This window comes from Arachis duranensis, chromosome 5 (assembly GCF_000817695.3).
Source record: "Arachis duranensis cultivar V14167 chromosome 5, aradu.V14167.gnm2.J7QH, whole genome shotgun sequence".
In the NCBI taxonomy this organism is placed as follows: Eukaryota; Viridiplantae; Streptophyta; class Magnoliopsida; order Fabales; family Fabaceae; genus Arachis; species Arachis duranensis.
In genome coordinates, this window is record NC_029776.3 from 15,692,031 (window position 1) to 15,703,730 (window position 11,700).

Consider the following 11,700-nt stretch of genomic DNA (forward strand, 5'->3'; position numbering starts at 1 on the left):
TTTAATATGTTATATTTTAACTTAATATTTATTTTAATATATTTGTTATATATTTATTAAAATATTAATTCAAAAATTTTTTATATTAATTAAATTCTAAATTAAAATATTGATGTGACAAATTAAAAATAAAAACATAAATTAATGTTATTGTGAAAATTTTCAATTTAAAAAATTTATTGTGTGAAGTAAATCTTTAAATTTAAAAATTTATTCTATACAATTTGATTTTGAATTATATAAAAAAAATTGAAACACTTTATATCTTGTTTTTTAATAATTAATGTAGTTAGTTTGTAATTATTTTTTTATGAAGATCTGAATTTTTATTTAAATTTTTGTTAAAAATAAGAAATTTTGTGTGAAAAATAAAAGAGTAATATATAACATTATTTTTCAAATATTTTGTTAAATTTTCAATAAATTTTAATGATCTAAAATCAATTTCTTATTTTTTATTTTATTAGATAAATTAGTTATCTAATAAATTTTATTAAAAATTAAAAATAAATAAAAATCTATTAAAATATGATACATAAAAAAAAATAACTTATATATTATTTTAGAGAAAATAGAGTAATATTTACCTATATATATATATTGATTTAGGCTTTTTAGCCCATTATCAACGTAGAGCTTTGACCTTTGGTCTATAAAATGATTTTTTTTTAGTGGTTACTAAAATAATAAGCCACTCAACTATTTTTAATTTTGTTATATTTTATGTCACTGAATTTATTTATTTGATGATGATATTATAGTTGTATGCAATATAAATTCTTTTACTATATATCATATTGTGATTAATATATAATTTATAAAGGTGTAATTACAATTTTTTTGATAATAATTATATTTAAAAAAATACATAAATATTAGGATGATATATTTGTAATTATTGTAAATGATATAATGAATTTATCCACAAGAATTGATAATGTTATTCACATGTAAGGTTAGAATAAAAAATATTTTACTTCCTAATTAGCCCATAAGTATTAAGAAATAATATTTTATTTGTTAATTTTGACATTTTAGCTAATATAGTGAATATTGTATTAAAATTTTTGTTTACAGGTAGATTTTAATGACATTATAATTCATATTTATTTTGATATGATCTGCATTAGCATGTATTATCATATGTTATAAATTTTGATGTACCTATTTAAAGTTAAGTAATGTTAGCATGATTTATTATTTGCAACAGTAATGATATCTAAAACTGTATATGAAGTTCATTTGTTAAGTAGTGATAATTATAAAAAATGAAAAGTTAAAATTTTTTTTTCACTTATGATTTGCAGACCTTGACTATGCTCTTCGTAGAGAAGAGCCTGCAACACCTACTGATGCTAATACTCGGACCGAGATAGCATTATACGAACGGTGAGAGAAATTCAACCATTTAAATATGATGTTCATTAAGTCTCATATCTCAACTAATATTTGGAGTTTAATTTCCTATTGCGGGAATGTCTAGGATTACATGAAGGCTATTGATGAACATTTTAAGTCTTTTAGTAAGGTACTTGCAAACACCCTAATAGCACAATTGTCATCCCTGAGACTTACTGGCGTAATGAATGTGCGTGAGTACATCATGAGGTTGAGGGACATAGCAGCACAACTAAAAGCTTTATAGGTTAAGATCTTTAACTCATTTTTGGTGCATCTTATTCTGAATTCTCTTCTTGTCTAGTATGGACTATTTAAGATTTCTTATAACACTCATAAGAAAAAGTGGTCCATTAATGAATTACTGGTTATGTGTGTTCAAGAAGAAGGGAGGTTAGTTCAGGAATTTAGTGAAAGTGCACTACTAGTGACAAATGAGGGTGGTAAAAAAAGAGCTCATAAAAAGAAAGAAAAGGGTATTGCATCCTATCCTATAAAGCAAGAAAGTGCACGGTATTTTTTTTTTTTTGCAAAAAGAAATGATACATGAAGAAGGAGCGTTCAAAATTTAAGGCTTAACTTGAGAAGAAAGGTACTAACTTTTGTGATCTTATTCCTTTAGTGCATTTTTATTGAAATATATTAGGACACTTAGTGGATCGATTCTGGTGCTGAAATTCATATTTTAAATACCATGCAAAGTTTTATAAAAAAAAAAAATCGATAGGAAGTGAACTGAGCATCTATATTGGCAATCGGATGCGTTTACGTGTGGAAGCTGTTGGAACATTTAGCCTTGTATTAAGTACCGGTTGTATTTTAGATTTAGAAAGAATTTTTTATATTCCAAATTTCTCTAAAAAGATAATTTCTTTATCTAAGCTTGTTAAATAAGGATTATGTATAAATTTTTATGATGATACTGTTGATATTATTAAAAATTCTAATATTATTGGATGTGGTACTTTAATTGGTGATTTATTTAAAGTCTATTTAACTAATAATATTCCATTAGGTTTAATGGTTACGCATGGTAATGTTATGAATAAAAAATCGTCCATGTCATGGCACCGTAGGTTGGGACACATTTCCATTGGGAGAATGAAGACGTAAGTGATGAGATTCTTGAACCTCTAGACTTTACTGATTTTGATACATATGTGGATTGCATTAAGGAAAAGCAAACCAAAAAGTCTCAAAAAAAGTGCTAAGAGGAGTTCTGACATGTTAGACATAATTCACACTGACATATATTGTCCTGATATGTCCTCAAGTGGTCAAAAATACTTCATCTTCTTTATTGATGATTATTCACGATATATGTATTTCTATATGTTTCATAATAAATATGAGACATTGGATGCTTTTAAAGTTTATAAAGTTGAAGTAGATAAACAATGTGGAAAGCAAATTAAGATCGTGAGATCAGATAGAGGAGGAGAATTTTACGAAAAATATATTGGAAGTGGACAAGCACCTAGTCTATTTGTAAAGTATCTTCAAGAGTATGGTATTGTGGCACAATACACCATGCCTAGCACACTAGATCAAAATGGTGTAGTTGAAAGAAAAAATAGGACTTTGCTGGATATGGTGAGGAGTATCCTTAACAACTCCAATCTTCCTTTACCCTTGTGGAGTGAAGCCTTTAACACAGCCGCGTATATATTAAATGAAGTTCGGGTTTATAATCCATTAAAAAGGAAGTTAGACCCAAGAACAATAAGTGCCTATTTTATAGGTTATGCAGAAAAGTCTAAAGGTTATAAGTTTTATTGTCCCTCCCACTCAAGTAAAATAGTTGAATCTAGAAATATAAGGTTTTTAGAGCATAATGTGAAAAGTGAGAGAAATTGTTCTCTTAAGATTGTTGAGAATGAAAATGTTTGTCAAACCTCTCTATGTACAAGAGTGCGTGATTGTTCAATACAATGTCTATACAAATAGGGTCAGTGTAGAACAACCTATTACTAATGTTCCACATCATGAAAATAATATTCTAGTAAATCATATGATGGATGATCAAACTCTTCATAATGAAAATGTTATTCAAGAATACATTGTTCAAGAGCAACCTCAAGAAGAGGAAAAACCTGTTATGCCACTGCCTTTACAAGAGGTTGATGATGCAATATTAAGAAGATCAACTAGAATTAAAAACCTGCAATTTCTAGTGACTATGTAGTCTAACTACGATATTTGCGATAAAAAGACTCAACAATATTTTCACAAGCAATGAAAAGTCGTAGTTCCAATTTATGGCTTGATGTTATGAAGGATGAAATGAAATCTATGGCAAATAACCAAGTTTGGGATCTTGTAAAAATGCCTGATGAGAAAAAGGCCATTGGCTGTACATGGGTTTTTAAGACCAAGAAGGACTCATCAGACAATATTAAGCGCTATAAGACTCGACTTGTTGCCAAAGGATTCACTCAAAGGGAAGGAGTTAACTACAGGAAAACCTTTTCTCCTATTTCAAAGAAAAACTCTTTCCACATCATTATGGCATTAGTAGCGCACTTTGATATGGAATTGCATCAAATGAATGTAAAAACGGCCTTTCTTAATGGAGATTTGGAGGAAAAGGTCTATATGAGACAACCCTAAGGATTTACCTCAAGTGCTAGTAAGGAGTTAATTTGCAAGCTTATACTACAAGAAAAATATTGAATACCGTTGGAATTAGCGTTGAGCGTTAGCAATAGATTTACCGGCAGATATGACAATAAATTTGTCGGGTAAAAAAAGTAAATTCGCCAGTAATATTTTGATCAAAAAAAAAAAAAGAAAAATTGGCGCAGCATTACCGTCGAAATTACCTTCCACCAGTAAAGCTCAATTAATGGAATGTTGCATTTTGGTCATGTGCAACGCATTACTATAAGATTTATTTTTCGGTAAATTCAATGGTAAATCTTATCAAAACTCAAAATGCGCGACCCTCTCCCCTCACTTTCGAGAACACTATGCTCTCTCCCCGGTTCTCCTCTCTTTTCTCTCTCCCCTATAACTACCTTTGGCAGGCCCTCCGGCCACCCTCCGCCAGCGCTGCACACCTCCATTCTCCTCCAAAGTCTCTGTCAAGTCGCATGTATCATGTTTTGTTGCCTCAAATGGAGTTGCTCCTTCTGGCTCTGCTGCCATTGGAAGAGTAGCCGCTGCCACTTCCTCTGTCGCCAGATTTGTGACTCTCCTTTGTCGTCTAGGTAGGTTGCCCTCATCTCTCTCCCTATTCCATTTTGTTTTCATTTTTTAATAAAAAAAACTCTAACCCCTTTGGATATAACCCTTTTTTTCCCTCTTCGACACTGCGTCCCCTTCCTCTCCCAGAGCTTGAAGCTGCGAGTTTCTTTGTCCGCTACTCTGTGAGCTCTGTCATCGTCTTGTCGTTGTCTTCGGCCTCTCGTCGCTGTCATTTTCAGACTTGCTCGCCTCCAGCTCCATTCCTTCTGACGTTCAGGTATAGTGCACGACTCTGTTACTCGATTCATTTCTTTAGCATCTCGTCGATAACTATTCTTTTCAACCTCTATTAGTTGTTCTTCTTGTTGCTAATTCTTCTTGTTAATTGTTGTGTTATTATTGCATAGATGTTCAGTTCTTGTAGTTATTGAATTTATTTGTTGTTATTGTTCTTGATTACTTAAATTTTTTGCTAGTAGTTGTTCAGTTCTCGTAGTTATTGCTATTATGGTTCTTGTTGTTTTGTTAATGATTGTTGTTGTTGCTATCATTGTTCTTGTTGATTTGTTAATTTTTTTGCTAATAATTGTTCTGTTCTTGCTAATAATTCTTTTGCTAATTTTTTGTTAGGTGTCATTAAATTTTTTTCTATATAGTTATTGAATTTATTTGCCTGGCTGTTATTATTCTTGCTACCTACTTATTGTTCTAACTGTTATTTATTTACATACTAATTGCTGCCTATTTATTAATCTTGTTTGGATATTTCTTTTGTATTTGACTTGTGCGGACTTGAATAATCATTCATTCTTCTAATATGGTGCTAATAAATTGTGTCAGCTAAAGTAATAAGATGTTGCTGCAGCATTTCTTGGGATTTTCCGGGCGAGCTGATGAGGTCTGATGCATAACCTTACTCCAGGTTGATGAGACACACTGCTGGGATATACAGTGTTGGTGGAGCCCTAGAATTTTGGATCCTTTGCAGATTGCACTATGGTTTGTTTTATTCTTTTGTTCTCTTGTTTATGTCTGTACATCTTATTATTTTTCACATGCCTTCCAAGTATTTGGTAAAATGCTACACTTATCATATTGGTAAGGTTTTAGTTTTTGCTTTCTTGCATATATGAATGTCTTTTACGAACAAATTTCAAAGGTTTTATTAACTTATAATACATTTTTTTTATCATTTTTAATGTGTGTTATTCAATACTTTATATATTTGCCTGATTCTTTAACGATCTATAGTTAATAATATCACTATTGGACCAAGAAACAATAAGATTATCATTCTAGTAAATAATGCGAAGAATGTAAATATGAATACTTGGTTATAGAGAGATATGCTGAGTACTACTTATTACCTCAATCCAGAATTACTACTATAGAAATGGGAAATGAAAAAACAATGCAATGCTAACAGTATCATTGAAAATTTTTTAAAAGATTATAGTAATGTAATAGATTCAATACATTCTAGTAGAAACAATGTAAAGTGTAGGATTATGGTAACATAAAAGGTTCACAGCACTAACCCTTTAATTCTTCAACCACACTTGCAATTAGTTAAAGAATTGAGATTAAGATAGAAGGGAGAGAGACGATAAATTAGTTAATTGTTAGTATCATGAATGGTTTAATATAGTTGATGCTTTATGTAATTAGTAGTATTAGTATAGCTCTAATGTTTATTAGTATTGCTCTTTCAATTTCTGATTTAATTTTGTTCAATTTTTGTAATTGAGGATTTGGTGCATTTCAAATCTGATTTTCCTGCTTAATTGAATTCTTTTTTTATTTTAATAATAAACTTTGATATTTAAACTTGTTTCTGAACTTTCAACTAAAAATTATACACACATTATTACAAAAAATTGTAAAACTTAAAATTTTGTTATTTTAGAAATTATTAACTTTAAATATTTAAAATTATATATTAAATTTTCAAACAAATTTTTTATAAAAAATTAAAATTTAAGTTTACCGTCAGTTAAATCCGTTGATAACTATTAATTTAATTATTAATAAAAATAATATATTACTATTGAATTTACCAGGAAAAAAAATCGAAGCTCCGGAATTTCGCAGTTAAAAGTCTATATCCGCCAGTAATTAGCTGCAGACAAAAAAATCTGTTGGTAAACAGTTACCGGTGAGGTTTATACCGTCAGATTTATTCTGCCGCTAAATTCGACGGTATCCGATGACTTTCTTGAAGTGTTAAGAGAGCAAGGTATGGTCTTAATTAGGCTTTCCGATAGTAGTATTTAAAGTTTTACAATGTGATTCCTTCATTTGATTTCATTGAGAATGTTTTTTATCAATGTATATATCACAAGATTAGTAGGAGTAAGATCATATTTCTCATCTTATATGTAGATAGCATTTTGCTTGCAATAAATGATTTAGAGTTGTTACATGAAGTGAAATAATTTCTCTCTAGACATTTTGGTATGAAAGATATGCAAGTATGTGTTTTTCTGATGCTAGTTTCTCTCTAGACATTTTAAAGCATGGCCATATCTCTCACATACGACCACGCTTTTAAGTGTGGCCATTTGTTAAAAGCTTGGCAAAAAAAGCGTGGCAATAGGTCACCAAAAGTGTGGCGATAGAGTAACAGCCACGCTTGCAGACGTGACCCTTTCAAAAGCGTGGTGGTAGCTCAAAAAGCGTGGCAATAGAGCTGTTTTCTTGTAGTGTTAATTCTCTTCGGCTGTGTAATCATTGATTTCATTTTTGTTTGCGTTGTTGTAATTGTCTAAGATTAGTTTGTCCCTGTCAATAAACAAGAGGCCAAATGTGTATGATTTGCTCCCAAGAGTTAATTTATTTATAATTTTATATAATATACATTCAGTATAGTTTAAAAATTTTAGTAGTATGTTAGTGTCAAAACAGTAGGCTAAAACTTCCCCTGCTTTCTTATTTACCATTTTTTTCTTTTTGAAAATTCTCAAAATGATAAACAGTTGTTAACTTGTTCTATTGAATCTTGATATATACACATATATGCTATGTTTGGTAAGTGTAGTTGTGTATGCACAAGAGTAAATTTTTTTAGCTGAATTGTATCCTTGGCATTGAATAGCTTGTATTAACTTTTATTTATTTATTTATTTTTATTTTTTAATGATGTTGATCTTTGTCATAGGTGTGGGCAACTAGTTTTCCCTCTTGCTTCTGGGTCAATGGCTCAAGGATTTGAAAGCCGCGCTTGCTTTGCTCTATGCCACCAAGGTCACTGGTCTTTTCTCTGTTTACTTTGATAGGTTGATTTCTTTCTGAATTGATTTTGGTAGTTCATTGATTTTGACCTATAATTTCTTGTTCTGTGAAAAGGGGTTGTTTGCTTTTGGGTCGGTTGAGTGTGTGTGGTGTTTTGCTCTGTTTTATCTTTGTCTGAAGGTGAATCTTGGGTGCTGCTATTCTTTGATTGCTTCTATGTACTCTTTTTCTCTTCATGTTATTTGGTTTAATACTTTAATTGACTCTTTGGGTTATTTTGTTATTTCTAAAGTTTTAGTTTTTATTGGAATATACATACCAATTAGAATAATTTGTAACTGCGATGAAGATTGAAGCTGTTGGTTAAGGAATTTGTATCTCTTGCAACTCTGTGATGATGTAATATAATATTCATAAAACTATCGAAGATTGTCCATTCTATAGATTGCATCTGTTGTTTTGTCTTAAAACCTTTTGTAATGGAATATGGTTAAGTTAATACTGCAGCGATCTGAACCTGAAATGAGGTCATACAAATTTGAAGCTTTGTTACAAGACGCCCAACACTCTCCAATTAATGCGAATAGCGCTCATGGATCAACTCATTTTCCGAACATAGATGTGATATGCCCATATTTTCTTTGTTCTATAGTTTTTTGCTTGCATTTATTTTAATTGCTATGGTTGTAAATCATATGTTGCTGATTTTATTGACACTTTAACACTTGAAGTTGTATTACTATGACTGAAAATATTTGTGCAATTTTGGTTATTGTAATTCTGATTTTGTGCGCTTCTGTTTGCATTCATTGTTCAACACAATCAGCCAACATTTTACTGTTCTTCTTAATTTTTTTAGCACCATTTATAAAAGAGTATAATCATAATAAGGCATATTTGTTATAATCGGGAAAAGCTTAGCTCTTGCATAATTTCTCATATTAATTTTTGGTTCTTTCTTTTTCACCATCAACTAAACATGGGATGACTTGGTATATATGAATTTATCCCTATTTTTTTCTTTAAATTTAAATTTCAGTTACGCATTGCCATTCAGAATTTGTTTTTAGTTAACATTAAAATTGATAAAACGCCTGAGAGAATTGCTTTCACCTAGAATGCCACTTTACGTTAAGATGTGGTGTGGAAATTAGGAGTACATTGTTGTTTCAACTCTTAATGCAAAATCAAAATGCATGTGTATTGTTAATGTGCTTTTTATCTTATGGTTTATAGCTTATGCTTTTTTATTTTTAAATTCTAAATTTGGATTTGTGAAACATTACTATGTATTTGTGAAACTTGTATACGGTACAAAAAGATTTAATGATATCAGTCAGTGGTAGTTTTGAGTTTGATTTTTTAATTTTTATAATTGCGAATGTCATTATAAATATTTTCTAATTATTTTTTTATATAATTATGCAGGATAATATTGAGGATGATAATGAAGATTAAACTGTTTATTATTGTGGTTTATTAGCTAAGATGGAGTAGTGTTGGAAATGGATACGTGTACGGTTGACTAATAACTTTTATTAGAAGATACTTATGGAAGATATAATATTTTAGTTTTTCGTAGAGTATTAGTAGTAAATTCTATGTGGTCTCATGCTTATTTTGATATGGCTATACTTAATCTAGTGTGAGATGTATGAATATTCAAAATTAACTTTATTCTAATACTTTTGGATCATTATAAATATATTTTAGTTATAGATAATTTTTATTATTTAAAGAAATTATTTAGTATAATTATGTATTTATTTTTATTTTATAATAGTTAACTCATTTAATTAAAAATGCCAAATTATTATATATGTAATCATATTACTAAATATTAATTTGTACAAAAAATTATTAGAATATTATATATATAAAGGACCTAAGGCTACACTTATATACAATAGCTATGGTATACAAAAAAATGAGGGACCTACTGCTACACTTATTTACAGTAGCTATGGTATACAATGTGGCTACGCTTTACAGGTGATGCAGTAGCGTTGAAAAGTGTAGCCTATTCTGGTAAGGATGGAAGTTGAAAAGCGTAGCCTTTGGTCCTGAACATCACTTGAAAAGCGCACCCTATTCCCAAATGCTAAAAGTGTAGCCTTTGGTACAAAAAAACATAGCCTTTGAGAATAGGCAACGGCCAAATAGGCATCCCCCACTAAAGTGTCTCCGATCCATAGCCCGAAAAGCGTAGCCTTTGTCTAAGGCATCATTTTTTTTACTTTTGGCTACATTTTTCAAGTGTATCTGAATGGGTATTTTTCTTGTAGTGATGGGTGACGATCTTATATCATTGGCAAAAAGATTCATAGAGATAAATATAAGGAATTTTTAGGTTTATCTCAGGAAGCCTATATTAATAAAGTTCTTGAGAAGTTTAAATACAAAATTATTTACCAAGTGTTGCACCTATTGTAAAAGGTGACAAGTTCTATATATATACTTAGATCAATGTCGCAAAAATGAACTTGAAAAGGAACAGATACAAAATATTCTTTATTTAACATTGCTTTTGCTTTTGGCATGTTAGAAAAAAGAGAAAATGCCACTCCCCTCTCCTGCGAGATGCTAAAATGTCACTCCCCTCCCCTCTATTTTATAAATATACATTTTCCTTCCTTCTAACTTTTAAAAAACCTCCTCTTTAATCCATTTTAAATTTTTTGTGTTAATAATGTTAACTTTATCCATTTTTTATGAAAAAAATAAATTATTTTTTGAAAAAAAAAAATAATCTTACAAAAATTTTTTATTTAATGTTAAAATAATATATAGATATCGAAAAATTAATAGTAAAATATAAACAAATTGTTAACAAAAATTTTGGTAAAATTATAATTTAATAATTAAAAAATTATTAAAGGGTATTTAAAAAAATAACATAATTATTAAATTTTTTAAAAATACAATTTAATCAATAAAAAAATAATTTATTAAAGAATATTTTATTAAGCAAAATTTAATAATAAAAAATAAATTTTTGCTAATGAATATTTTTTTAAAAAATAATTTTTTTTCTTAAAAAATGGATAAAGTTAACATTAGTTAACACAAAAAGTTTAAAATGGATTAAAAATGAGGTTTTTTAAAAATTAGAAGGGAGGGAAATGTACATTTATAAAATAGAGGGGAGGGGAGTGTCATTTTAGCATCTCATAGGGGAGGGGAGTAGAATTTTCTCTAGAAAAAATCAAAGTGATCCAAGTATTATCTATTAGAGAGCTGCAAAGAAGTTCTTAAGGTATCTTCAAGGGACCAACACTACCAGAAATGCGATGATTAGCCACGAAAAAACCGTGGCTAAAATCAAGAAAATCCGTGGCAATTAAGCGTCAACGACGAATACATTTCCGTGGTTAACAAGGGCGACGCCTTTTTAGTTAGCCACGGTTTTTGGCTTGTTAGCCACAGTTTTATGACCCGTGGAAACATCTGAATAGCCACAGTTTTTACGTTATTGGCCACACTCTAAACCGTGGCTAAATGACAACAATGTAACCAATTTGTATACTTTTGCCACAATTTTTCCGTGGCTAATATTGACAGGCTGGACTTTTTTGCCACATTTTTTCTTTGGCTAAACATTGCTAGGTTATTTAGCCACGATTTTTTCTGTGACAAAAAAAACATGTACAAAAAATATTTGACAGACTAGGTTTTTTTTCCACGCTTTTTTCGATGCCAATATTTATGAGTTATTTACCAACACATAAATCCGTAGCTAATTTTTTTTAATTAAAAAAACTCTCAGCCATAATTACCAATTGAATATTTTTTTAAATTGATATTGCATATATTTATTTCTGTATATATACTAACATGTTAAAAATATTTTATAATAATAAAAACAATCAAAGCAAAAATAATAAC